Source organism: Nelumbo nucifera, chromosome 4 (assembly GCF_055504915.1).
Source record: "Nelumbo nucifera cultivar China Antique chromosome 4, China Antique-T2T, whole genome shotgun sequence".
Classification (NCBI taxonomy): Eukaryota; Viridiplantae; Streptophyta; class Magnoliopsida; order Proteales; family Nelumbonaceae; genus Nelumbo; species Nelumbo nucifera.
This window is the reverse complement of record NC_142652.1, coordinates 53,505,773-53,530,401: the sequence shown is the minus strand read 5'-3', so window position 1 is coordinate 53,530,401 and position 24,629 is coordinate 53,505,773. Positions and strand designations below refer to the sequence as shown.

At 45.7% G+C, this 24,629-nt stretch overlaps 30 non-coding genes and 14 pseudogenes across 30 annotated transcripts; all 44 read left to right on the top strand.

Annotated features, from left to right (window-relative positions):
* Positions 1–4,149: 4,149 nt before the first annotated feature.
* Positions 4,150–4,268, top strand: LOC148799485 (5S ribosomal RNA). Its single transcript, XR_016074357.1, has one exon. It is a non-coding gene; the product is annotated as a 5S ribosomal RNA (ribosomal RNA).
* A 354-nt stretch (positions 4,269–4,622) lies between these two features.
* On the top strand, positions 4,623–4,741 carry LOC148799484 (5S ribosomal RNA). Its single transcript, XR_016074750.1, has one exon. It is a non-coding gene; the product is annotated as a 5S ribosomal RNA (ribosomal RNA).
* A 353-nt stretch (positions 4,742–5,094) lies between these two features.
* Positions 5,095–5,213, top strand: LOC148799483 (5S ribosomal RNA). The gene has a single exon (XR_016069238.1). It is a non-coding gene; the product is annotated as a 5S ribosomal RNA (ribosomal RNA).
* Positions 5,214–5,541: 328 nt separating this feature from the next.
* LOC148799482 (5S ribosomal RNA) lies at positions 5,542–5,660 on the top strand (annotated as a pseudogene).
* A 354-nt stretch (positions 5,661–6,014) lies between these two features.
* LOC148799481 (5S ribosomal RNA) lies at positions 6,015–6,133 on the top strand. Its single transcript, XR_016073340.1, has one exon. It is a non-coding gene; the product is annotated as a 5S ribosomal RNA (ribosomal RNA).
* Positions 6,134–6,488: 355 nt separating this feature from the next.
* LOC148799480 (5S ribosomal RNA) lies at positions 6,489–6,607 on the top strand. Its single transcript, XR_016070465.1, has one exon. It is a non-coding gene; the product is annotated as a 5S ribosomal RNA (ribosomal RNA).
* Positions 6,608–6,961: 354 nt separating this feature from the next.
* LOC148799479 (5S ribosomal RNA) lies at positions 6,962–7,080 on the top strand. Its single transcript, XR_016070582.1, has one exon. It is a non-coding gene; the product is annotated as a 5S ribosomal RNA (ribosomal RNA).
* A 353-nt stretch (positions 7,081–7,433) lies between these two features.
* Positions 7,434–7,552, top strand: LOC148799478 (5S ribosomal RNA; annotated as a pseudogene).
* A 354-nt stretch (positions 7,553–7,906) lies between these two features.
* Positions 7,907–8,025, top strand: LOC148799477 (5S ribosomal RNA). Its single transcript, XR_016069969.1, has one exon. It is a non-coding gene; the product is annotated as a 5S ribosomal RNA (ribosomal RNA).
* Positions 8,026–8,379: 354 nt separating this feature from the next.
* On the top strand, positions 8,380–8,498 carry LOC148799476 (5S ribosomal RNA; annotated as a pseudogene).
* Positions 8,499–8,851: 353 nt separating this feature from the next.
* Positions 8,852–8,970, top strand: LOC148799475 (5S ribosomal RNA). Its single transcript, XR_016073077.1, has one exon. It is a non-coding gene; the product is annotated as a 5S ribosomal RNA (ribosomal RNA).
* A 355-nt stretch (positions 8,971–9,325) lies between these two features.
* Positions 9,326–9,444, top strand: LOC148799474 (5S ribosomal RNA). The gene has a single exon (XR_016069461.1). It is a non-coding gene; the product is annotated as a 5S ribosomal RNA (ribosomal RNA).
* Positions 9,445–9,798: 354 nt separating this feature from the next.
* Positions 9,799–9,917, top strand: LOC148799473 (5S ribosomal RNA). Its single transcript, XR_016069968.1, has one exon. It is a non-coding gene; the product is annotated as a 5S ribosomal RNA (ribosomal RNA).
* Positions 9,918–10,271: 354 nt separating this feature from the next.
* LOC148799472 (5S ribosomal RNA) lies at positions 10,272–10,390 on the top strand (annotated as a pseudogene).
* A 354-nt stretch (positions 10,391–10,744) lies between these two features.
* On the top strand, positions 10,745–10,863 carry LOC148799471 (5S ribosomal RNA; annotated as a pseudogene).
* Positions 10,864–11,216: 353 nt separating this feature from the next.
* LOC148799470 (5S ribosomal RNA) lies at positions 11,217–11,335 on the top strand. The gene has a single exon (XR_016073075.1). It is a non-coding gene; the product is annotated as a 5S ribosomal RNA (ribosomal RNA).
* A 355-nt stretch (positions 11,336–11,690) lies between these two features.
* On the top strand, positions 11,691–11,809 carry LOC148799469 (5S ribosomal RNA; annotated as a pseudogene).
* A 354-nt stretch (positions 11,810–12,163) lies between these two features.
* LOC148799468 (5S ribosomal RNA) lies at positions 12,164–12,282 on the top strand. The gene has a single exon (XR_016075457.1). It is a non-coding gene; the product is annotated as a 5S ribosomal RNA (ribosomal RNA).
* A 354-nt stretch (positions 12,283–12,636) lies between these two features.
* On the top strand, positions 12,637–12,755 carry LOC148799467 (5S ribosomal RNA; annotated as a pseudogene).
* Positions 12,756–13,108: 353 nt separating this feature from the next.
* Positions 13,109–13,227, top strand: LOC148799466 (5S ribosomal RNA). Its single transcript, XR_016073074.1, has one exon. It is a non-coding gene; the product is annotated as a 5S ribosomal RNA (ribosomal RNA).
* Positions 13,228–13,582: 355 nt separating this feature from the next.
* LOC148799465 (5S ribosomal RNA) lies at positions 13,583–13,701 on the top strand. Its single transcript, XR_016070070.1, has one exon. It is a non-coding gene; the product is annotated as a 5S ribosomal RNA (ribosomal RNA).
* Positions 13,702–14,055: 354 nt separating this feature from the next.
* On the top strand, positions 14,056–14,174 carry LOC148799464 (5S ribosomal RNA). Its single transcript, XR_016069099.1, has one exon. It is a non-coding gene; the product is annotated as a 5S ribosomal RNA (ribosomal RNA).
* Positions 14,175–14,528: 354 nt separating this feature from the next.
* On the top strand, positions 14,529–14,647 carry LOC148799463 (5S ribosomal RNA). Its single transcript, XR_016070504.1, has one exon. It is a non-coding gene; the product is annotated as a 5S ribosomal RNA (ribosomal RNA).
* Positions 14,648–15,001: 354 nt separating this feature from the next.
* Positions 15,002–15,120, top strand: LOC148799462 (5S ribosomal RNA). Its single transcript, XR_016070570.1, has one exon. It is a non-coding gene; the product is annotated as a 5S ribosomal RNA (ribosomal RNA).
* A 354-nt stretch (positions 15,121–15,474) lies between these two features.
* On the top strand, positions 15,475–15,593 carry LOC148799461 (5S ribosomal RNA). Its single transcript, XR_016070581.1, has one exon. It is a non-coding gene; the product is annotated as a 5S ribosomal RNA (ribosomal RNA).
* A 353-nt stretch (positions 15,594–15,946) lies between these two features.
* LOC148799460 (5S ribosomal RNA) lies at positions 15,947–16,065 on the top strand (annotated as a pseudogene).
* Positions 16,066–16,419: 354 nt separating this feature from the next.
* On the top strand, positions 16,420–16,538 carry LOC148799459 (5S ribosomal RNA). The gene has a single exon (XR_016069967.1). It is a non-coding gene; the product is annotated as a 5S ribosomal RNA (ribosomal RNA).
* Positions 16,539–16,892: 354 nt separating this feature from the next.
* On the top strand, positions 16,893–17,011 carry LOC148799458 (5S ribosomal RNA; annotated as a pseudogene).
* Positions 17,012–17,364: 353 nt separating this feature from the next.
* LOC148799457 (5S ribosomal RNA) lies at positions 17,365–17,483 on the top strand. The gene has a single exon (XR_016073073.1). It is a non-coding gene; the product is annotated as a 5S ribosomal RNA (ribosomal RNA).
* A 355-nt stretch (positions 17,484–17,838) lies between these two features.
* LOC148799456 (5S ribosomal RNA) lies at positions 17,839–17,957 on the top strand. The gene has a single exon (XR_016069460.1). It is a non-coding gene; the product is annotated as a 5S ribosomal RNA (ribosomal RNA).
* A 354-nt stretch (positions 17,958–18,311) lies between these two features.
* On the top strand, positions 18,312–18,430 carry LOC148799455 (5S ribosomal RNA). The gene has a single exon (XR_016069966.1). It is a non-coding gene; the product is annotated as a 5S ribosomal RNA (ribosomal RNA).
* Positions 18,431–18,784: 354 nt separating this feature from the next.
* LOC148799454 (5S ribosomal RNA) lies at positions 18,785–18,903 on the top strand (annotated as a pseudogene).
* A 354-nt stretch (positions 18,904–19,257) lies between these two features.
* Positions 19,258–19,376, top strand: LOC148799453 (5S ribosomal RNA; annotated as a pseudogene).
* A 353-nt stretch (positions 19,377–19,729) lies between these two features.
* On the top strand, positions 19,730–19,848 carry LOC148799452 (5S ribosomal RNA). Its single transcript, XR_016073072.1, has one exon. It is a non-coding gene; the product is annotated as a 5S ribosomal RNA (ribosomal RNA).
* Positions 19,849–20,203: 355 nt separating this feature from the next.
* LOC148799451 (5S ribosomal RNA) lies at positions 20,204–20,322 on the top strand (annotated as a pseudogene).
* A 354-nt stretch (positions 20,323–20,676) lies between these two features.
* Positions 20,677–20,795, top strand: LOC148799450 (5S ribosomal RNA). The gene has a single exon (XR_016075456.1). It is a non-coding gene; the product is annotated as a 5S ribosomal RNA (ribosomal RNA).
* Positions 20,796–21,149: 354 nt separating this feature from the next.
* LOC148799449 (5S ribosomal RNA) lies at positions 21,150–21,268 on the top strand (annotated as a pseudogene).
* Positions 21,269–21,621: 353 nt separating this feature from the next.
* On the top strand, positions 21,622–21,740 carry LOC148799448 (5S ribosomal RNA). The gene has a single exon (XR_016073071.1). It is a non-coding gene; the product is annotated as a 5S ribosomal RNA (ribosomal RNA).
* Positions 21,741–22,095: 355 nt separating this feature from the next.
* Positions 22,096–22,214, top strand: LOC148799447 (5S ribosomal RNA). Its single transcript, XR_016070069.1, has one exon. It is a non-coding gene; the product is annotated as a 5S ribosomal RNA (ribosomal RNA).
* A 354-nt stretch (positions 22,215–22,568) lies between these two features.
* Positions 22,569–22,687, top strand: LOC148799446 (5S ribosomal RNA). Its single transcript, XR_016069098.1, has one exon. It is a non-coding gene; the product is annotated as a 5S ribosomal RNA (ribosomal RNA).
* Positions 22,688–23,041: 354 nt separating this feature from the next.
* On the top strand, positions 23,042–23,160 carry LOC148799445 (5S ribosomal RNA). The gene has a single exon (XR_016070503.1). It is a non-coding gene; the product is annotated as a 5S ribosomal RNA (ribosomal RNA).
* Positions 23,161–23,514: 354 nt separating this feature from the next.
* LOC148799444 (5S ribosomal RNA) lies at positions 23,515–23,633 on the top strand. Its single transcript, XR_016070569.1, has one exon. It is a non-coding gene; the product is annotated as a 5S ribosomal RNA (ribosomal RNA).
* A 352-nt stretch (positions 23,634–23,985) lies between these two features.
* On the top strand, positions 23,986–24,103 carry LOC148799443 (5S ribosomal RNA; annotated as a pseudogene).
* A 354-nt stretch (positions 24,104–24,457) lies between these two features.
* LOC148799442 (5S ribosomal RNA) lies at positions 24,458–24,576 on the top strand. The gene has a single exon (XR_016073731.1). It is a non-coding gene; the product is annotated as a 5S ribosomal RNA (ribosomal RNA).
* Positions 24,577–24,629: the final 53 nt, after the last annotated feature.

The window sequence follows — 24,629 nt, the reverse complement described above, 5'->3', positions numbered from 1 at the left end:
TCATCTGCGCGGTCATGAACAATTTCAGGACCTTCTGTCGAGTAGAACGGTTCTGCTCCTCATACATTGTCCTTAGACTGTCCAATATGTCCTTGGCAAGTTCGATCTGATCGAACTGCCTCTGTATTGAGTTGTCTAATGAGGCAATGACAAAGCAGCGGGCTAGGGAGTTCTTATCCTCCCAATCTTGGTAGTCCCTCCTACGGGCCTCAGAAGCCCTATCACCCGGACGTTCCGGGGCAGGATTTTTCACTACCTTGTCTAACTTTTCAGAAGTTAGGACCAGCATAAGATTTCTGTACCAGTCGGCATAGTTTGGGCCCTTAAGCTTGTTATCGTCTAGAAGCTTTGCAAATTGACCGTTTGCCATTTTCTGATAAAACAGCAAAATCATTAGTCCACAACCTTAGTTTGATTCATGTTTACCTACATAGATATGGCTTTTAATCTATGTTCCATTCCCATTTGTTCATCTCTGAGATTTCCCTCCTATCTCAGTGACGGAGACGACGAAATGTCTCTGGAAATGTGGGAAATCACATGGGGTGCGTGAAGCCAACTGTTTCAGCTGCATAACCCCACCACCTTTCTGTGACGGATCATATCCACTCATCAAATGAGTTTCCCTTTGGCCTCTGTCAGACAAGGTTCAGAGCCGTTTTCAGGTAAACCCTTCTGTCAGTGAGTGCACACCCATCATATTCAGGTTACGCCAAGGTACCGTGAGAGAGTTCCCATTTTCTGGTGAAGCCCCTCCCACATCGGTCTATGACGCCCCTATCATCTTATGAAACACTCTAACAGATCCAACAGCAAATGGATAGCCCAATTTTATGGTGCGTTTCCTCATTACTGATGGACCCATCATTGTGCTAATGACGGAAGGCCTTTAGAGAGTCCATCATATGGATCTCCCTATCACTTGCATTCATATTTGCTGGAGGGAACAAAATCACGGCCTAGTTCTAATTTAGGTCAAACCAAAGTGGCTCCCACTGACTTTCATAAAGTCAGATTTCTGGTGGGCCTTAATCGGCTAGGGGTTCCGTACGCATCCCTTTTCAGGGTTGTGGGGCCCACCAGGCAAAGAGGGGGTCATCCAATGACCTTCAGGGACACCATGGCAATGATGTGCATTCAGCCATGGTGTGCGCAAGAGCCACTAACGAGTCATCACGGGCCAAGTACTTATGGCCCATGGTCGCAGCACATCAAACATCCAAACATCACATGTAAAGGAGGAATTGATCCAATCAATTAATTGCTGTAAAGCCCATTCAACGGCCCATTTAAAAACCAAGTCAATAACGATTAATGTCCACTAGGTGTATGGGCTGAATCGCAGATAGCAGTTCGGCCCATACAGCTTATCTCACAATAATGGGCTTTTGCAGTTTTAACCCTTTAAAACTGGGCTTTACAGGTGGGCCGAATTAATCCCTGTAATTGAACATCAGATTTGGAACAAAAGTGTGAGACAATTGGACTGAGAACAGCCCCTTTCGAAACCCAGATTCGGTCCAAACAGTTTTGGTCCAATCTAGTCCGAAATGGTCCAAAACTGATTTTCAATTCAAGAATTAATTATTGAATGATCTGAAATTAATAGTTTTGATTTCTAGCAAACACAAAACAATTATGGACTGTTCGCACCACCTGCAAAACAGAGGTTAATCACAAGGGTTGCAGTTTCATAAACTGCAAATCGCAGAAAACGATTTCTCCATCTGCAAATCTCCAGCGCCGCCATCTTCTTCCATCTTCTTTAATCAAGAAAAATAACAGAAATCCTATTTCTATTAATTACATTCTTGATCAAATCCTATACATTCAGTCTAAAAATAAAAAAATTATTTACAGACCGAATTGAATGAAATAAATAAATAGAAAAGAAAAAGGGTGCGCAGACCATCTGCGCTAAAACTGCACTGCGATCTCCAGGTTTGAACAGTCCATTAAATCAAAATAAATAAAGAACAATTCCAAATAAATTTTGGATTTAATAGAAATTAATTTCAGATCAATCGCCCTTAACAAGAAACAGTTTCTTGAAAAAGAAAACAATCTGCGCAAATCTTGAAAGAACACCTTCTATCCATCTGCGCAGGGTCAGATCTGATTTTCTTTTGGTTCAAGATTCGAACCTGTGGCTCTGATACCACTGAAAGAATGGTAGGATCCATCTAATGGACGCCATAAAGGTTGCGGAATGGGTGGGGCGAATTTCAAAAATTTCCTACCTTCTCCCAACTGGGAATCATATTCCCTGAATTTAGAATACAATATTCAAGGATCTACTTGAACCCTAATCAAACCAGATCTGTACCAAAAGATAAATGGGAGGATTATACCTGATCCGGAGAAGCAGTATCTCCCAAAGTTGGTGTTCACGCCCAAAGAATTCTCCAAGATCTGTCCCTGCTGAAGATGACACAGCTGTGGATGGAACAGAACCAGCAGGGTGCGTCCTACACACTGGATCCTTCACAAGAATCCCCTGGATGTACTAAACACTGAATTCTTTCAGTCTTTCTTGCAAGACTGATGTCATGGTTTCTTGACTTTCTTTTCTGCAAAGATCGAATCTTGCAACAATGCAGATGGCGGCGGCAGGAGGAGATTTCCAGAAACGAAAAAGCTGAACTGTTTTCTTTTCTGGAGAGAATGAGATCTAATCTCAATTCGCAGGAACTTTTCTTGCTCACCAGAACCTCTTGGATCGAAATCTTATTTCTCTCTTTTTTTTTGGTTCATTCGAAATCTCCTCTCTTTTCTTCTTGATTAAGAAATCTCCTAATTAGGAGTTATCCCAATCCAAATCAGTATTTGGATAGGGGATAATCTTAATCCCTTTCCCAGATAGAGTTAGCTTACTCCTGATCTTATCAGGAGGTTACCAGATTCAAATCTGATTTGAATTTGGTCTCTAAGAGTGGATAAGGCTAAGAGCCCAATCCTTTTTGCTAACTTCAATCTCAAATTCGCCCCATTGATGGGTGATCATATCAGCCCACTTCGAAATGGGCTTTTGGCCCATTAAGCATTCAGTGTTTAATTAGTTTCCAATCTGCTGCCCAGTTGGGCTTCTTTGTATGGCGTGGGACCCAAGCATTGATCTACACACCAGCCACATGGGTTCGGCCCAGCCTTTAATAGAAGGCCCAGCCAAATTCACTGAAAATCTCAATGAACCCCTTGAGTCCATCGTATGAACCCTATGGGCCCAACACTTACATTAAGTGGTCCCTGGGCCAAGCCATCTTATAAAAACCCAGGGACTGTGGGCAGGTGCAAGATTAGCCCATCAGGTATTATCCTAAATGGTCTTACACTTAACCTCTCAGCCCTTAATGATCAAGCACTGCCCGACAAGAGAGGACCTCTCCCTCGGCTGCAAGGAACAGTGCCGCACTCTCCTCTCACATGGATCCCGGGAATTAAAACCATTTGCAAACATTTTGAAACCGTACATATATATGTAAATATATTAATTTTGCAAAAACAAAATTCCAACGATTGAAATCAACTGCCGGCAGTTTGGTTTCCATCAGAGAGAGTGCATTCCCGATCATTACCCTTTGTCCGACAAAGTGGCTGATTCTGTCACTATGACCACCCACTCAGATGAATTCTCAAACTGCCCCAACATACCCAGGTTTTGATCCCCACTAAGGATCTCACTGATTGGCATATCAAAGGCAGCCTGATCCAACACCTAGTGAAGTGTCATAATCGAGTCTAGGGGTCAGGTGTAACTTTCTAGTTTTGCCCATCTATCTCCAAGGTCCAGGGCAAGACTGGAAATCTGGTCCGGTTCAAGGATTCAAGTAATCCCATGCTGTATGTGCCTCGGGTCTTACCCTGATGGCTGAGACAGGCCATCCCAACACTTGGTGGCACACCAGTATCAGCCTTGGCAGGATAAATCTCCCCAGACTTATCCAACGGCTGTGAACATTTAAAACTAACATGAGTCTCTACAAATGTCCAGTTTTAGGGTTTTACACAGAATTAAACCAAACAACATGAATCAAACATGCACTTTATTTATTTCCACTAAATAACAAAAGTACATCAAAATGATTGAAGCTAAGGGCATACAAAACTGTCTAACAAGTGCATAAAGATCTAAGCGAGCATGAATTAAACGGGTGCGATCATACCTGCACTAATGCACCGGATCCCATCAGAACTTCGAAGTTAAGCGTGCTTGGGCGAGAGTAGTACTAGCATGGGTGACCTCCTGGGAAGTCCTCGTGTTGCACCCCAATTTTATTAATATTTTATTTTGATTTGTATTTGCAAATTCCATTTGTTGTTTCTGGGAGACAACTGGAAACAATGCGTCGGATACTCGGACCATTTGCGGCACGATCGTCATTACTGAATGGCAACGATGCAGGAACCGGGCTTTCGGCATTCGTCGTGCATTGTGGGCCCCGCGATAGTATTGCATCTATCCGGGGGTGCGGCAGATATGAAAAGCAAACAATCCGCTCACGTAGGAGCTTGTGCACGGTTACCAAGGGAGGAAGGCTGCATACACAGTTTTTTTAAATCTAAAACAATTAATGGAGGGGAGCAAGATAGTGCATAAAGATCTAAGCGAGCATGAATTAAACGGGTGCGATCATACCTGCACTAATGCACCGGATCCCATCAGAACTCCGAAGTTAAGTGTGCTTGGGCGAGAGTAGTACTAGAATGGGTGACCTCCTTGGAAGTCCTCGTGTTGCACCCCAATTTTATTAATATTTTATTTTGATTTGTATTTGCAAATTCCATTTGTTGTTTCGGCGATACAACTGGAAACAACGCGTCGGATACTCGGACCATTTGCGGCACGATCGTCATTACGGAATGGCAACGATGCAAGAACCGGGCTTTTGGCATTCGTCGTGCATTGTGGGCCCCGCGATAGTATTGCATCTATCCGGGGGTGCGGCAGATCTGAAAAGCAAACACTCTGCTCACGTAGGAGCTTGTGCACGGTTACCAAGGGAGGAAGGCTGATACACAGTTTTTTCAAATCTAAAACAATTAATGGAGGGGGGCAAGATAGTGCATAAAGATCTAAGCGAGCATGAATTAAACGGGTGCGATCATACCAGCACTAATGCACCGGATCCCATCAGAACTCCGAAGTTAAGTGTGCTTGGGCGAGAGTAGTATTAGAATGGGTGACCTCCTGGGAAGTCCTCATGTTGCACCCCAATTTTTTTAATATTTTATTTCGATATCGTATTTGCAAATTCCATTTGTCGTTTCGGCGAGACAAACGCAAACAACGCGCCAGATACTCGAACCATTTGCGGCACGATCGTCATTACTGAATGGCAACGATGCAAGAACCGGGCCCCGCGATAGTATTGCATCTATCCGGGTGTGCGGCAGAAATGAAAAGCAAACACTCTGCTCACGTAGGAGCTTGTGCACGGTTACCAAGGGAGGAAGGCTGCATACACAATTTTTTCAAGTCTAAAACAGTTAATGGAGGGGAGCAAGATAGTGCATAAAGATCTAAGCGAGCATGAATTAAACGGGTGCGATCATACCAGCACTAATGCACCGGATCCCATCAAAACTCCTAAGATAAGCGTGCTTGGGCGAGAGTAGTAGTAGGATGGGTGACCTCCTGGGAAGTCCTCGTGTTGCACCCCAATTTTATTAATATTTTATTTTGATTTGTATTTGCAAATTCCATTTGTTGTTTCTGGGAGACAACTGGAAACAATGTCTCGGATACTCGGACCATTTGCGGCACGATCGTCATTACTGAATGGCAACGATGCAGGAACCGGGCTTTCGGCATTCGTCGTGCATTGTGGGCCCCGCGATAGTATTGCATTTATCCGGTGGTGCAGCAGATCTGAAAAGCAAACAATCCGCTCACGTAGGAGCTTGTGCACGGTTACCAAGGGAGGAAGGCTGCATACATAGTTTTTTCAAATCTAAATCAATTAATGGAGGGGAGCAAGATAGTGCATAAAGATCTAAGCGAGCATGAATCAAACGGGTGCGATCATACCAGCACTAATGCACCGGATCCCATCAGAACTCCGAAGTTAAGTGTGCCTGGGCGAGAGTAGTACTAGAAAGGGTGACCTCCTGGGAAGTCCTCGTGTTGCACCCCAATTTTATTAATATTTTATTTCGATCTCGTATTTGCAAATTCCATTTGTCGTTTCGGCGAGACAAACGCAAACAACGCGCCGGATACTCGGACCATTTGCGGCACGATCGTCATTACTGAATGGCAACGATGCAGGAACCGGGCTTTCGGCATTCGTCGTGCATTGTGGGCCCCGCGATAGTATTGCATTTATCCGGTGGTGCGGCAGATCTGAAAAGCAAACAATCCGCTCACGTAGGAGCTTGTGCACGGTTTCCAAGGGAGGAAGGCTGCATACACAGTTTTTTCAAATCTAAAACAATTAATGGAGGGGAGCAAGATAGTGCATAAAGATCTAAGCGAGCATGAATTAAACGGGTGCGATCATACCTGCACTAATGCACCGGATCCCATCAGAACTCCGAAGTTAAGTGTGCTTGGGCGAGAGTAGTACTAGATTGGGTGACCTCCTTGGAAGTCCTCATGTTGCACCCCAATTTTATTAATATTTTATTTTGATTTGTATTTGCAAATTCCATTTGTTGTTTCGGCGATACAACTGGAAACAACGCGTCGGATACTCGGACCATTTGCGGCACGATCGTCATTACGGAATGGCAACGATGCAAGAACCGGGCTTTTGGCATTCGTCGTGCATTGTGGGCCCCGCGAAAGTATTGCATCTATCCGGGGGTGCGGCAGATATGAAAAGCAAACACTCTGCTCACGTAGGAGCTTGTGCACGGTTACCAAGGGAGGAAGGCTGCATACACAGTTTTTTCAAGTCTAAAACAGTTAATGGAGGGGAGCAAGATAGTGCATAAAGATCTAAGAGAGCATGAATTAAACGGGTGCGATCATACCAGCACTAATGCACCGGATCCCATCAAAACTCCTAAGTTAAGCGTGCTTGGGCGAGAGTAGTAGTAGGATGGGTGACCTCCTGAGAAGTCCTCGTGTTGCACCCCAATTTTATTAATATTTTATTTTGATTTGTTTTTGCAAATTCCATTTGTTGTTTCTGGGAGACAACTGGAAACAATGTCTCGGATACTCGGACCATTTGCGGCACGACGTCATTACTGAATGGCAACGATGCAGGAACCGGGCTTTCGGCATTCGTCGTGCATTGTGGGCCCTGCGATAGTATTGCATTTATCCGGTGGTGCGGCAGATCTGAAAAGCAAACAATCCGCTCACGTAGGAGCTTGTGCACGGTTTCCAAGGGAGGAAGGCTGCATACACAGTTTTTTCAAATCTAAAACAATTAATGGAGGGGAGCAAGATAGTGCATAAAGATCTAAGCGAGCATGAATTAAACGGGTGCGATCATACCTGCACTAATGCACCGGACCCCATCAGAACTCCGAAGTTAAGTGTGCTTGGGCGAGAGTAGTACAAGAATGGGTGACCTCCTTGGAAGTCCTCGTGTTGCACCCCAATTTTATTAATATTTTTTTTTTATTTGTATTTGCAAACTCCATTTGTTGTTTCGGCGATACAACTGGAAACAACGCGTCGGATACTCGGACCATTTGCGGCACGATCGTCATTACGGAATGGCAACGATGCAAGAACCGGGCTTTTGGCATTCGTCGTGCATTGTGGGCCCCGTGATAGTATTGCATCTATCCGGGGGTGCGGCAGATATGAAAAGCAAACACTCTGCTCACGTAGGAGCTTGTGCACGGTTACCAAGGGAGGAAGGCTGCATACACAGTTTTTTCAAGTCTAAAACAGTTAATGGAGGGGAGCAAGATAGTGCATAAAGATCTAAGAGAGCATGAATTAAACGGGTGCGATCATATCAGCACTAATGCACCGGATGCCATTAGAACTCCGAAGTTAAGCGTGCTTGGGCGAGAGTAGTACTAGAATGGGTGACCTCCTGGGAAGTCCTCGTGTTGCACCCCAATTTTATTAATATTTTATTTTGATTTGTATTTGCAAATTCCATTTGTTGTTTCTGGGAGACAACTGGAAACAATGCGTCGGATACTCGGACCATTTGCGGCACGATCGTCATTACTGAATGGCAACGATGCAGGAACCGGGGTTTCGGCATTCGTCGTGCATTGTGGGCCCCGCGATAGTATTGCATTTATCCGGTGGTGCGGCAGATCTGAAAAGCAAACAATCCGCTCACGTAGGAGCTTGTGCACGGTTACCAAGGGAGGAAGGCTGCATACACAGTTTTTTCAAATCTAAAACAATTAATGGAGGGGAGCAAGATAGTGCATAAAGATCTAAGCGAGCATGAATTAAACGGGTGCGATCATACCAGCACTAATGCACCGGATCCCATTATAACTCCGAAGTTAAGCGTGATTGGTCGAGAGTAGTACTAGGTTGGGTGACCTCCTGGGAAGTCCTCGTGTTGCACCCCAATTTTATTAATATTTTATTTTGATTTGTATTTGCAAATTCCATTTGTTGTTTCTGGGAGACAACTGGAAACAATGCGTCGGATACTCGGACCATTTGCGACACGATCGTCCTTACTGAATGGCAACGATGCAGGAACCGGGCTTTCGGCATTCGTCGTGCATTGTGGGCCCCGCGATAGTATTGCATTTATCCGGTGGTGCGGCAGATCTGAAAAGCAAACAACCGCTCACGTAGGAGCTTGTGCACGGTTACCAAGGGAGGAAGGCTGCAAACACAGTTTTTTCAAATCTAAAACAATTAATGGAGGGGAGCAAGATAGTGCATAAAGATCTAAGCGAGCATGAATTAAACGGGTGCGATCATACCAGCACTAATGCACCGGATCCCATCAGAACTCCGAAGTTAAGTGTGCTTGGGCGAGAGTAGTACTAGAAAGGGTGACCTCCTGGGAAGTCCTCGTGTTGCACCCCAATTTTATTAATATTTTATTTCGATATCGTATTTGCAAATTCCATTTGTCGTTTCGGCGAGACAAACGCAAACAACGCGCCGGATACTCGGACCATTTGCGGCACGATCGTCATTACTGAATGGCAACGATGCAGGAACCGGGCTTTCGGCCTTCGTCGTGCATTGTGGGCCCCGCGATAGTATTGAATTTATCCGGTGGTGCGGCAAATCTGAAAAGCAAACAATCCGCTCACGTAGGAGCTTGTGCACGGTTACCAAGGGAGGAAGGCTGCATACACAGTTTTTTCAAATCTAAAACAATTAATGGAGGGGAGCAAGATAGTGCATAAAGATCTAAGCGAGCATGAATTAAACGGGTGCGATCATACCTGCACTAATGCACCGGATCCCATCAGAACTCCGAAGTTAAGTGTGCTTGGGCGAGAGTAGTACAAGAATGGGTGACCTCCTTGGAAGTCCTCGTGTTGCACCCCAATTTTATTAATATTTTTTTTTTATTTGTATTTGCAAACTCCATTTGTTGTTTCGGCGATACAACTGGAAACAACGCGTCGGATACTCGGACCATTTGCGGCACGATCGTCATTACGGAATGGCAACGATGCAAGAACCGGGCTTTTGGCATTCGTCGTGCATTGTGGGCCCCGTGATAGTATTGCATCTATCCGGGGGTGCGGCAGATATGAAAAGCAAACACTCTGCTCACGTAGGAGCTTGTGCACGGTTACCAAGGGAGGAAGGCTGCATACACAGTTTTTTCAAGTCTAAAACAGTTAATGGAGGGGAGCAAGATAGTGCATAAAGATCTAAGAGAGCATGAATTAAACGGGTGCGATCATATCAGCACTAATGCACCGGATGCCATTAGAACTCCGAAGTTAAGCGTGCTTGGGCGAGAGTAGTACTAGAATGGGTGACCTCCTGGGAAGTCCTCGTGTTGCACCCCAATTTTATTAATATTTTATTTTGATTTGTATTTGCAAATTCCATTTGTTGTTTCGGCGATACAACTGGAAACAACGCGTCGGATACTCGGACCATTTGCGGCACGATCGTCATTACTGAATGGCAACGATGCAGGAACCGGGGTTTCGGCATTCGTCGTGCATTGTGGGCCCCGCGATAGTATTGCATCTATCCGGGGGTGCGACAGATCTGAAAAACAAACACTCTGCTCACGTAGGAGCTTGTGCACGGTTACCAAGGGAGGAAGGCTGCATACACAGTTTTTTCAAATCTAAAACAATTAATGGAGGGGAGCAAGATAGTGCATAAAGATCTAAGCGAGCATGAATTAAACGGGTGCGATCATACCAGCACTAATGCACCGGATCCCATTATAACTCCGAAGTTAAGCGTGATTGGTCGAGAGTAGTACTAGGTTGGGTGACCTCCTGGGAAGTCCTCGTGTTGCACCCCAATTTTATTAATATTTTATTTTGATTTGTATTTGCAAATTCCATTTGTTGTTTCTGGGAGACAACTGGAAACAATGCGTCGGATACTCGGACCATTTGCGGCACGATCGTCATTACTGAATGGCAACGATGCAGGAACCGGGGTTTCGGCATTCGTCGTGCATTGTGGGCCCCGCGATAGTATTGCATTTATCCGGTGGTGCGGCAGATCTGAAAAGCAAACAATCCGCTCACGTAGGAGCTTGTGCACGGTTACCAAGGGAGGAAGGCTGCATACACAGTTTTTTCAAATCTAAAACAATTAATGGAGGGGAGCAAGATAGTGCATAAAGATCTAAGCGAGCATGAATTAAACGGGTGCGATCATACCAGCACTAATGCACCGGATCCCATTATAACTCCGAAGTTAAGCGTGATTGGTCGAGAGTAGTACTAGGTTGGGTGACCTCCTGGGAAGTCCTCGTGTTGCACCCCAATTTTATTAATATTTTATTTTGATTTGTATTTGCAAATTCCATTTGTTGTTTCTGGGAGACAACTGGAAACAATGCGTCGGATACTCGGACCATTTGCGACACGATCGTCCTTACTGAATGGCAACGATGCAGGAACCGGGCTTTCGGCATTCGTCGTGCATTGTGGGTCCCGCGATAGTATTGCATTTATCCGGTGGTGCGGCAGATCTGAAAAGCAAACAACCGCTCACGTAGGAGCTTGTGCACGGTTACCAAGGGAGGAAGGCTGCAAACACAGTTTTTTCAAATCTAAAACAATTAATGGAGGGGAGCAAGATAGTGCATAAAGATCTAAGCGAGCATGAATTAAACGGGTGCGATCATACCAGCACTAATGCACCGGATCCCATCAGAACTCCGAAGTTAAGTGTGCTTGGGCGAGAGTAGTACTAGAAAGGGTGACCTCCTGGGAAGTCCTCGTGTTGCACCCCAATTTTATTAATATTTTATTTCGATATCGTATTTGCAAATTCCATTTGTCGTTTCGGCGAGACAAACGCAAACAACGCGCCGGATACTCGGACCATTTGCGGCACGATCGTCATTACTGAATGGCAACGATGCAGGAACCGGGCTTTCGGCCTTCGTCGTGCATTGTGGGCCCCGCGATAGTATTGAATTTATCCGGTGGTGCGGCAAATCTGAAAAGCAAACAATCCGCTCACGTAGGAGCTTGTGCACGGTTACCAAGGGAGGAAGGCTGCATACACAGTTTTTTCAAATCTAAAACAATTAATGGAGGGGAGCAAGATAGTGCATAAAGATCTAAGCGAGCATGAATTAAACGGGTGCGATCATACCTGCACTAATGCACTGGATCCCATCAGAACTCCGAAGTTAAGTGTGCTTGGGCGAGAGTAGTACTAGAATGGGTGACCTCCTTGGAAGTCCTCATGTTGCACCCCAATTTTATTAATATTTTATTTTGATTTGTATTTGCAAATTCCATTTGTTGTTTCGGCGATACAACTGGAAACAACGCGTCGGATACTCGGACCATTTGCGGTACGATCGTCATTACGGAATGGCAACGATGCAAGAACCGGGCTTTTGGCATTCGTCGTGCATTGTGGGCCCCGCGATAGTATTGCATCTATCCGGGGGTGCGGCAGATCTGAAAAACAAACACTCTGCTCACGTAGGAGCTTGTGCACGGTTACCAAGGGAGGAAGGCTGCATACACAGTTTTTTCAAATCTAAAACAATTAATGGAGGGGAGCAAGATAGTGCATAAAGATCTAAGCGAGCATGAATTAAACGGGTGCGATCATACCAGCACTAATGCACCGGATCCCATCAGAACTCCGAAGTTAAGCGTGATTGGTCGAGAGTAGTACTAGGTTGGGTGACCTCCTGGGAAGTCCTCGTGTTGCACCCCAATTTTATTAATATTTTATTTTGATTTGTATTTGCAAATTCCATTTGTTGTTTCTGGGAGACAACTGGAAACAATGCGTCGGATACTCGGACCATTTGCGGCACGATCGTCATTACTGAATGGCAACGATGCAGGAACCGGGGTTTCGGCATTCGTCGTGCATTGTGGGCCCCGCGATAGTATTGCATTTATCCGGTGGTGCGGCAGATCTGAAAAGCAAACAATCCGCTCACGTAGGAGCTTGTGCACGGTTACCAAGGGAGGAAGGCTGCATACACAGTTTTTTCAAATCTAAAACAATTAATGGAGGGGTGCAAGATAGTGCATAAAGATCTAAGCGAGCATGAATTAAACGGGTGCGATCATACCAGCACTAATGCACCGGATCCCATTATAACTCCGAAGTTAAGCGTGATTGGTCGAGAGTAGTACTAGGTTGGGTGACCTCCTGGGAAGTCCTCGTGTTGCACCCCAATTTTATTAATATTTTATTTTGATTTGTATTTGCAAATTCCATTTGTTGTTTCTGGGAGACAACTGGAAACAATGCGTCGGATACTCGGACCATTTGCGACACGATCGTCCTTACTGAATGGCAACGATGCAGGAACCGGGCTTTCGGCATTCGTCGTGCATTGTGGGCCCCGCGATAGTATTGCATTTATCCGGTGGTGCGGCAGATCTGAAAAGCAAACAACCGCTCACGTAGGAGCTTGTGCACGGTTACCAAGGGAGGAAGGCTGCAAACACAGTTTTTTCAAATCTAAAACAATTAATGGAGGGGAGCAAGATAGTGCATAAAGATCTAAGCGAGCATGAATTAAACGGGTGCGATCATACCAGCACTAATGCACCGGATCCCATCAGAACTCCGAAGTTAAGTGTGCTTGGGCGAGAGTAGTACTAGAAAGGGTGACCTCCTGGGAAGTCCTCGTGTTGCACCCCAATTTTATTAATATTTTATTTCGATATCGTATTTGCAAATTCCATTTGTCGTTTCGGCGAGACAAACGCAAACAACGCGCCGGATACTCGGACCATTTGCGGCACGATCGTCATTACTGAATGGCAACGATGCAGGAACCGGGCTTTCGGCCTTCGTCGTGCATTGTGGGCCCCGCGATAGTATTGAATTTATCCGGTGGTGCGGCAAATCTGAAAAGCAAACAATCCGCTCACGTAGGAGCTTGTGCACGGTTACCAAGGGAGGAAGGCTGCATACACAGTTTTTTCAAATCTAAAACAATTAATGGAGGGGAGCAAGATAGTGCATAAAGATCTAAACGAGCATGAATTAAACGGGTGCGATCATACCTGCACTAATGCACCGGATCCCATCAGAACTCCGAAGTTAAGTGTGCTTGGGCGAGAGTAGTACTAGAATGGGTGACCTCCTTGGAAGTCCTCATGTTGCACCCCAATTTTATTAATATTTTATTTTGATTTGTATTTGCAAATTCCATTTGTTGTTTCGGCGATACAACTGGAAACAACGCGTCGGATACTCGGACCATTTGCGGCACGATCGTAATTACGGAATGGCAACGATGCAAGAACCGGGCTTTTGGCATTCGTCGTGCATTGTGGGCCCCGCGATAGTATTGCATCGATCCGGGGGTGCGGCAGATCTGAAAAGCAAACACTCTGCTCACGTAGGAGCTTGTGCACGGTTACCAAGGGAGGAAGGCTGCATACACAGTTTTTTCAAGTCTAAAACAATTAATGGAGGGGAGCAAGATAGTGCATAAAGATCTAAGCGAGCATGAATTAAACGGGTGCGATCATACCTGCACTAATGCACTGGATCCCATCAGAACTCCGAAGTTAAGTGTGCTTGGGCGAGAGTAGTACTAGAATGGGTGACCTCCTTGGAAGTCCTCGTGTTGCACCCCAATTTTATTAATATTTTATTTTGATTTGTATTTGCAAATTCCATTTGTTGTTTCGGCGATACAACTGGAAACAACGCGTCGGATACTCGGACCATTTGCGGTACGATCGTCATTACGGAATGGCAACGATGCAAGAACCGGGCTTTTGGCATTCGTCGTGCATTGTGGGCCCCGCGATAGTATTGCATCTATCCGGGGGTGCGGCAGATCTGAAAAACAAACACTCTGCTCACGTAGGAGCTTGTGCACGGTTACCAAGGGAGGAAGGCTGCATACACAGTTTTTTCAAGTCTAAAACAATTAATGGAGGGGAGCAAGATAGTGCATAAAGATCTAAGCGAGCATGAATTAAGCGGGTGCGATCATACAAGCACTAGTGCACCGGATCCCATCAGAACTTCGAAGTTAAGCGTGCTTGGGCGAGAGTAGTACTAGCATGGGTGACCACCTGGGAAGTCCTCGTGTTGCACCCCAATTTTATTAATATTTTATTTTGATTTGTATTTGCAAATTCCATTTGTTGTTTCTGGGAGACAACTGGAAACAATGCGTTGGATACTCGGACCATTTGCGGCACGATCGTCATTACTGAATGGCAACGATGCAGGAACCGGGCTTTCGGCATTCGTCGTGCATTGTGGGCCCCGCGATAGTATTGCATTTATCCGGTGGTGCGGCAGATCTGAAAAGCAAACAATCCGCTCACGTAGGAGCTTGTGCACGGTTACCAAGGGAGGAAGGCTGCATACACAGTTTTTTCAAATCTAAAACAATTAATGGAGGGGAGCAAGATAGTGCATAAAGATCTAAGCGAGCATGAATTAAACGGGTGCGATCATACCTGCACTAATGCACCGGATCCCATTAGAACTCCGAAGTTAAGTGGGCTTGGGCGAGTGTAGTACTAGAATGGGTGACCTCCTTGGAAGTCCTCGTGTTGCACCCCTATTTTATTAATATTTTATTTTGATTTGTATTTGCAAATTCCATTTGTTGTTTCGGCGATACAACTGGAAACAACGCGTCGGATACTCGGACCATTTGCGGCACGATCGTCATTACGGAATGGCAACGATGCAAGAACCGGGCTTTTGGCATTCGTCGTGCATTGTGGGCCCCGCGAAAGTATTGCATCTATCCGGGGGTGCGGCAGATATGAAAAGCAAACACTCTGCTCACGTAGGAGCTTGTGCACGGTTACCAAGGGAGGAAGGCTGCATACACAGTTTTTTCAAGTCTAAAACAGTTAATGGAGGGGAGCAAGATAGTGCATAAAGATCTAAGAGAGCATGAATTAAACGGGTGCGATCATACCAGCACTAATGCACCGGATCCCATCAAAACTCCTAAGTTAAGCGTGCTTGGGCGAGAGTAGTAGTAGGATGGGTGACCTCCTGAGAAGTCCTCGTGTTGCACCCCAATTTTATTAATATTTTATTTTGATTTGTTTTTGCAAATTCCATTTGTTGTTTCTGGGAGACAACTGGAAACAATGTCTCGGATACTCGGACCATTTGCGGCACGACGTCATTACTGAATGGCAACGATGCAGGAACCGGGCTTTCGGCATTCGTCGTGCATTGTGGGCCCTGCGATAGTATTGCATTTATCCGGTGGTGCGGCAGATCTGAAAAGCAAACAATCCGCTCACGTAGGAGCTTGTGCACGGTTTCCAAGGGAGGAAGGCTGCATACACAGTTTTTTCAAATCTAAAACAATTAATGGAGGGGAGCAAGATAGTGCATAAAGATCTAAGCGAGCATGAATTAAACGGGTGCGATCATACCTGCACTAATGCACCGGACCCCATCAGAACTCCGAAGTTAAGTGTGCTTGGGCGAGAGTAGTACAAGAATGGGTGACCTCCTTGGAAGTCCTCGTGTTGCACCCCAATTTTATTAATATTTTTTTTTTATTTGTATTTGCAAACTCCATTTGTTGTTTCGGCGATACAACTGGAAACAACGCGTCGGATACTCGGACCATTTGCGGCACGATCGTCATTACGGAATGGCAACGATGCAAGAACCGGGCTTTTGGCATTCGTCGTGCATTGTGGGCCCCGTGATAGTATTGCATCTATCCGGGGGTGCGGCAGATATGAAAAGCAAACACTCTGCTCACGTAGGAGCTTGTGCACGGTTACCAAGGGAGGAAGGCTGCATACACAGTTTTTTCAAGTCTAAAACAGTTAATGGAGGGGAGCAAGATAGTGCATAAAGATCTAAGAGAGCATGAATTAAACGGGTGCGATCATATCAGCACTAATGCACCGGATGCCATTAGAACTCCGAAGTTAAGCGTGCTTGGGCGAGAGTAGTACTAGAATGGGTGACCTCCTGGGAAGTCCTCGTGTTGCACCCCAATTTTATTAATATTTTATTTTGATTTGTATTTGCAAATTCCATTTGTTGTTTCTGGGAGACAACTGGAAACAATGCGTCGGATACTCGGACCATTTGCGGCACGATCGTCATTACTGAATGGCAACGATGCAGGAACCGGGGTTTCGGCATTCGTCGTGCATTGTGGGCCCCGCGATAGTATTGCATTTATCCGGTGGTGCGGCAGATCTGAAAAGCAAACAATCCGCTCACGTAGGAGCTTGTGCACGGTTACCAAGGGAGGAAGGCTGCATACACAGTTTTTTCAAATCTAAAACAATTAATGGAGGGGAGCAAGATAGTGCATAAAGATCTAAGCGAGCATGAATTAAACGGGTGCGATCATACCAGCACTAATGCACCGGATCCCATTATAACTCCGAAGTTAAGCGTGATTGGTCGAGAGTAGTACTAGGTTGGGTGACCTCCTGGGAAGTCCTCGTGTTGCACCCCAATTTTATTAATATTTTATTTTGATTTGTATTTGCAAATTCCATTTGTTGTTTCTGGGAGACAACTGGAAACAATGCGTCGGATACTCGGACCATTTGCGACACGATCGTCCTTACTGAATGGCAACGATGCAGGAACCGGGCTTTCGGCATTCGTCGTGCATTGTGGGCCCCGCGATAGTATTGCATTTATCCGGTGGTGCGGCAGATCTGAAAAGCAAACAACCGCTCACGTAGGAGCTTGTGCACGGTTACCAAGGGAGGAAGGCTGCAAACACAGTTTTTTCAAATCTAAAACAATTAATGGAGGGGAGCAAGATAGTGCATAAAGATCTAAGCGAGCATGAATTAAACGGGTGCGATCATACCAGCACTAATGCACCGGATCCCATCAGAACTCCGAAGTTAAGTGTGCTTGGGCGAGAGTAGTACTAGAAAGGGTGACCTCCTGGGAAGTCCTCGTGTTGCACCCCAATTTTATTAATATTTTATTTCGATATCGTATTTGCAAATTCCATTTGTCGTTTCGGCGAGACAAACGCAAACAACGCGCCGGATACTCGGACCATTTGCGGCACGATCGTCATTACTGAATGGCAACGATGCAGGAACCGGGCTTTCGGCCTTCGTCGTGCATTGTGGGCCCCGCGATAGTATTGAATTTATCCGGTGGTGCGGCAAATCTGAAAAGCAAACAATCCGCTCACGTAGGAGCTTGTGCACGGTTACCAAGGGAGGAAGGCTGCATACACAGTTTTTTCAAATCTAAAACAATTAATGGAGGGGAGCAAGATAGTGCATAAAGATCTAAGCGAGCATGAATTAAACGGGTGCGATCATACCTGCACTAATGCACCGGATCCCATCAGAACTCCGAAGTTAAGTGTGCTTGGGCGAGAGTAGTACAAGAATGGGTGACCTCCTTGGAAGTCCTCGTGTTGCACCCCAATTTTATTAATATTTTTTTTTTATTTGTATTTGCAAACTCCATTTGTTGTTTCGGCGATACAACTGGAAACAACGCGTCGGATACTCGGACCATTTGCGGCACGATCGTCATTACGGAATGGCAACGATGCAAGAACCGGGCTTTTGGCATTCGTCGTGCATTGTGGGCCCCGTGATAGTATTGCATCTATCCGGGGGTGCGGCAGATATGAAAAGCAAACACTCTGCTCACGTAGGAGCTTGTGCACGGTTACCAAGGGAGGAAGGCTGCATACACAGTTTTTTCAAGTCTAAAACAGTTAATGGAGGGGAGCAAGATAGTGCATAAAGATCTAAGAGAGCATGAATTAAACGGGTGCGATCATATCAGCACTAATGCACCGGATGCCATTAGAACTCCGAAGTTAAGCGTGCTTGGGCGAGAGTAGTACTAGAATGGGTGACCTCCTGGGAAGTCCTCGTGTTGCACCCCAATTTTATTAATATTTTATTTTGATTTGTATTTGCAAATTCCATTTGTTGTTTCGGCGATACAACTGGAAACAACGCGTCGGATACTCGGACCATTTGCGGCACGATCGTCATTACTGAATGGCAACGATGCAGGAACCGGGGTTTCGGCATTCGTCGTGCATTGTGGGCCCCGCGATAGTATTGCATCTATCCGGGGGTGCGGCAGATCTGAAAAACAAACACTCTGCTCACGTAGGAGCTTGTGCACGGTTACCAAGGGAGGAAGGCTGCATACACAGTTTTTTCAAATCTAAAACAATTAATGGAGGGGAGCAAGATAGTGCATAAAGATCTAAGCGAGCATGAATTAAACGGGTGCGATCATACCAGCACTAATGCACCGGATCCCATTATAACTCCGAAGTTAAGCGTGATTGGTCGAGAGTAGTACTAGGTTGGGTGACCTCCTGGGAAGTCCTCGTGTTGCACCCCAATTTTATTAATATTTTATTTTGATTTGTATTTGCAAATTCCATTTGTTGTTTCTGGGAGACAACTGGAAACAATGCGTCGGATACTCGGACCATTTGCGGCACGATCGTCATTACTGAATGGCAACGATGCAGGAACCGGGGTTTCGGCATTCGTCGTGCATTGTGGGCCCCGCGATAGTATTGCATTTATCCGGTGGTGCGGCAGATCTGAAAAGCAAACAATCCGCTCACGTAGGAGCTTGTGCACGGTTACCAAGGGAGGAAGGCTGCATACACAGTTTTTTCAAATCTAAAACAATTAATGGAGGGGAGCAAGATAGTGCATAAAGATCTAAGCGAGCATGAATTAAACGGGTGCGATCATACCAGCACTAATGCACCGGATCCCATTATAACTCCGAAGTTAAGCGTGATTGGTCGAGAGTAGTACTAGGTTGGGTGACCTCCTGGGAAGTCCTCGTGTTGCACCCCAATTTTATTAATATTTTATTTTGATTTGTATTTGCAAATTCCATTTGTTGTTTCTGGGAGACAACTGGAAACAATGCGTCGGATACTCGGACCATTTGCGACACGATCGTCCTTACTGAATGGCAACGATGCAGGAACCGGGCTTTCGGCATTCGTCGTGCATTGTGGGTCCCGCGATAGTATTGCATTTATCCGGTGGTGCGGCAGATCTGAAAAGCAAACAACCGCTCACGTAGGAGCTTGTGCACGGTTACCAAGGGAGGAAGGCTGCAAACACAGTTTTTTCAAATCTAAAACAATTAATGGAGGGGAGCAAGATAGTGCATAAAGATCTAAGCGAGCATGAATTAAACGGGTGCGATCATACCAGCACTAATGCACCGGATCCCATCAGAACTCCGAAGTTAAGTGTGCTTGGGCGAGAGTAGTACTAGAAAGGGTGACCTCCTGGGAAGTCCTCGTGTTGCACCCCAATTTTATTAATATTTTATTTCGATATCGTATTTGCAAATTCCATTTGTCGTTTCGGCGAGACAAACGCAAACAACGCGCCGGATACTCGGACCATTTGCGGCACGATCGTCATTACTGAATGGCAACGATGCAGGAACCGGGCTTTCGGCCTTCGTCGTGCATTGTGGGCCCCGCGATAGTATTGAATTTATCCGGTGGTGCGGCAAATCTGAAAAGCAAACAATCCGCTCACGTAGGAGCTTGTGCACGGTTACCAAGGGAGGAAGGCTGCATACACAGTTTTTTCAAATCTAAAACAATTAATGGAGGGGAGCAAGATAGTGCATAAAGATCTAAGCGAGCATGAATTAAACGGGTGCGATCATACCTGCACTAATGCACTGGATCCCATCAGAACTCCGAAGTTAAGTGTGCTTGGGCGAGAGTAGTACTAGAATGGGTGACCTCCTTGGAAGTCCTCATGTTGCACCCCAATTTTATTAATATTTTATTTTGATTTGTATTTGCAAATTCCATTTGTTGTTTCGGCGATACAACTGGAAACAACGCGTCGGATACTCGGACCATTTGCGGTACGATCGTCATTACGGAATGGCAACGATGCAAGAACCGGGCTTTTGGCATTCGTCGTGCATTGTGGGCCCCGCGATAGTATTGCATCTATCCGGGGGTGCGGCAGATCTGAAAAACAAACACTCTGCTCACGTAGGAGCTTGTGCACGGTTACCAAGGGAGGAAGGCTGCATACACAGTTTTTTCAAATCTAAAACAATTAATGGAGGGGAGCAAGATAGTGCATAAAGATCTAAGCGAGCATGAATTAAACGGGTGCGATCATACCAGCACTAATGCACCGGATCCCATCAGAACTCCGAAGTTAAGCGTGATTGGTCGAGAGTAGTACTAGGTTGGGTGACCTCCTGGGAAGTCCTCGTGTTGCACCCCAATTTTATTAATATTTTATTTTGATTTGTATTTGCAAATTCCATTTGTTGTTTCTGGGAGACAACTGGAAACAATGCGTCGGATACTCGGACCATTTGCGGCACGATCGTCATTACTGAATGGCAACGATGCAGGAACCGGGGTTTCGGCATTCGTCGTGCATTGTGGGCCCCGCGATAGTATTGCATTTATCCGGTGGTGCGGCAGATCTGAAAAGCAAACAATCCGCTCACGTAGGAGCTTGTGCACGGTTACCAAGGGAGGAAGGCTGCATACACAGTTTTTTCAAATCTAAAACAATTAATGGAGGGGTGCAAGATAGTGCATAAAGATCTAAGCGAGCATGAATTAAACGGGTGCGATCATACCAGCACTAATGCACCGGATCCCATTATAACTCCGAAGTTAAGCGTGATTGGTCGAGAGTAGTACTAGGTTGGGTGACCTCCTGGGAAGTCCTCGTGTTGCACCCCAATTTTATTAATATTTTATTTTGATTTGTATTTGCAAATTCCATTTGTTGTTTCTGGGAGACAACTGGAAACAATGCGTCGGATACTCGGACCATTTGCGACACGATCGTCCTTACTGAATGGCAACGATGCAGGAACCGGGCTTTCGGCATTCGTCGTGCATTGTGGGCCCCGCGATAGTATTGCATTTATCCGGTGGTGCGGCAGATCTGAAAAGCAAACAACCGCTCACGTAGGAGCTTGTGCACGGTTACCAAGGGAGGAAGGCTGCAAACACAGTTTTTTCAAATCTAAAACAATTAATGGAGGGGAGCAAGATAGTGCATAAAGATCTAAGCGAGCATGAATTAAACGGGTGCGATCATACCAGCACTAATGCACCGGATCCCATCAGAACTCCGAAGTTAAGTGTGCTTGGGCGAGAGTAGTACTAGAAAGGGTGACCTCCTGGGAAGTCCTCGTGTTGCACCCCAATTTTATTAATATTTTATTTCGATATCGTATTTGCAAATTCCATTTGTCGTTTCGGCGAGACAAACGCAAACAACGCGCCGGATACTCGGACCATTTGCGGCACGATCGTCATTACTGAATGGCAACGATGCAGGAACCGGGCTTTCGGCCTTCGTCGTGCATTGTGGGCCCCGCGATAGTATTGAATTTATCCGGTGGTGCGGCAAATCTGAAAAGCAAACAATCCGCTCACGTAGGAGCTTGTGCACGGTTACCAAGGGAGGAAGGCTGCATACACAGTTTTTTCAAATCTAAAACAATTAATGGAGGGGAGCAAGATAGTGCATAAAGATCTAAACGAGCATGAATTAAACGGGTGCGATCATACCTGCACTAATGCACCGGATCCCATCAGAACTCCGAAGTTAAGTGTGCTTGGGCGAGAGTAGTACTAGAATGGGTGACCTCCTTGGAAGTCCTCATGTTGCACCCCAATTTTATTAATATTTTATTTTGATTTGTATTTGCAAATTCCATTTGTTGTTTCGGCGATACAACTGGAAACAACGCGTCGGATACTCGGACCATTTGCGGCACGATCGTAATTACGGAATGGCAACGATGCAAGAACCGGGCTTTTGGCATTCGTCGTGCATTGTGGGCCCCGCGATAGTATTGCATCGATCCGGGGGTGCGGCAGATCTGAAAAGCAAACACTCTGCTCACGTAGGAGCTTGTGCACGGTTACCAAGGGAGGAAGGCTGCATACACAGTTTTTTCAAGTCTAAAACAATTAATGGAGGGGAGCAAGATAGTGCATAAAGATCTAAGCGAGCATGAATTAAACGGGTGCGATCATACCTGCACTAATGCACTGGATCCCATCAGAACTCCGAAGTTAAGTGTGCTTGGGCGAGAGTAGTACTAGAATGGGTGACCTCCTTGGAAGTCCTCGTGTTGCACCCCAATTTTATTAATATTTTATTTTGATTTGTATTTGCAAATTCCATTTGTTGTTTCGGCGATACAACTGGAAACAACGCGTCGGATACTCGGACCATTTGCGGTACGATCGTCATTACGGAATGGCAACGATGCAAGAACCGGGCTTTTGGCATTCGTCGTGCATTGTGGGCCCCGCGATAGTATTGCATCTATCCGGGGGTGCGGCAGATCTGAAAAACAAACACTCTGCTCACGTAGGAGCTTGTGCACGGTTACCAAGGGAGGAAGGCTGCATACACAGTTTTTTCAAGTCTAAAACAATTAATGGAGGGGAGCAAGATAGTGCATAAAGATCTAAGCGAGCATGAATTAAGCGGGTGCGATCATACAAGCACTAGTGCACCGGATCCCATCAGAACTTCGAAGTTAAGCGTGCTTGGGCGAGAGTAGTACTAGCATGGGTGACCACCTGGGAAGTCCTCGTGTTGCACCCCAATTTTATTAATATTTTATTTTGATTTGTATTTGCAAATTCCATTTGTTGTTTCTGGGAGACAACTGGAAACAATGCGTTGGATACTCGGACCATTTGCGGCACGATCGTCATTACTGAATGGCAACGATGCAGGAACCGGGCTTTCGGCATTCGTCGTGCATTGTGGGCCCCGCGATAGTATTGCATTTATCCGGTGGTGCGGCAGATCTGAAAAGCAAACAATCCGCTCACGTAGGAGCTTGTGCACGGTTACCAAGGGAGGAAGGCTGCATACACAGTTTTTTCAAATCTAAAACAATTAATGGAGGGGAGCAAGATAGTGCATAAAGATCTAAGCGAGCATGAATTAAACGGGTGCGATCATACCTGCACTAATGCACCGGATCCCATTAGAACTCCGAAGTTAAGTGGGCTTGGGCGAGTGTAGTACTAGAATGGGTGACCTCCTTGGAAGTCCTCGTGTTGCACCCCTATTTTATTAATATTTTATTTTGATTTGTATTTGCAAATTCCATTTGTTGTTTCGGCGATACAACTGGAAACAACGCGTCGGATACTCGGACCATTTGCGGCACGATCGTCATTACGGAATGGCAACGATGCAAGAACCGGGCTTCTGGCATTCGTCGTGCATTGTGAGCCCCGCGATAGTATTGCATCTATCCGGGGGTGCGGCTGATCTGAAAAGCAAACACTGCTCACGTAGGAGCTTGTGGACGGTTACCAAGGGAGGAAGGCTGCATACACAGTTTTTTCAAGTCTAAAACAATTAATGGAGGGGAGCAAGATAGTGCATAAAGATCTAAGCGAACATGAATTAAACGGGTGCGATCATACCAGCACTAATGCACCGGATCCATCAGAACTCCGAAGTTATGCGTGCTTGGGTGAGAGTAGTACTAGGATGGGTGACCTCCTGGGAAGTCCTCGTGTTGCACCCCAATTTTATTAATATTTTATTTTGATTTGTATTTGCAAATTCCATTTGTTGTTTCTGGGAGACAACTGGAAACAATGCGTCGGATACTCGGACCATTTGTGGCACGATCGTCATTACTGAATGGCAACGATGTAGGAACCGGGCTTTCGGCATTCGTCGTGCATTGTGGGCCCCGCGATAGTATTGCATTTATCCGGTGGTGCGGCAGAACTGAAAAGCAAACAATCTGCTCACGTAGGAGCTTGTGCACGGTTACCAAGGGAGGAAGGCTGCATACACAGTTTTTTCAAATCTAAAACAATTAATGGAGGGGAGCAAGATAGTGCATAAAGATCTAAGCGAGCATGAATTAAACGGGTGCGATCATACCTGCACTAATGCACTGGATCCCATCAGAACTCCGAAGTTAAGTGTGCTTGGGCGAGAGTAGTACTAGAATGGGTGACCTCCTGGGAAGTCCTCGTGTTGCACCCCAATTTTATTAATATTTTATTTCGATATCGTATTTGCAAATTCCATTTGGCGTT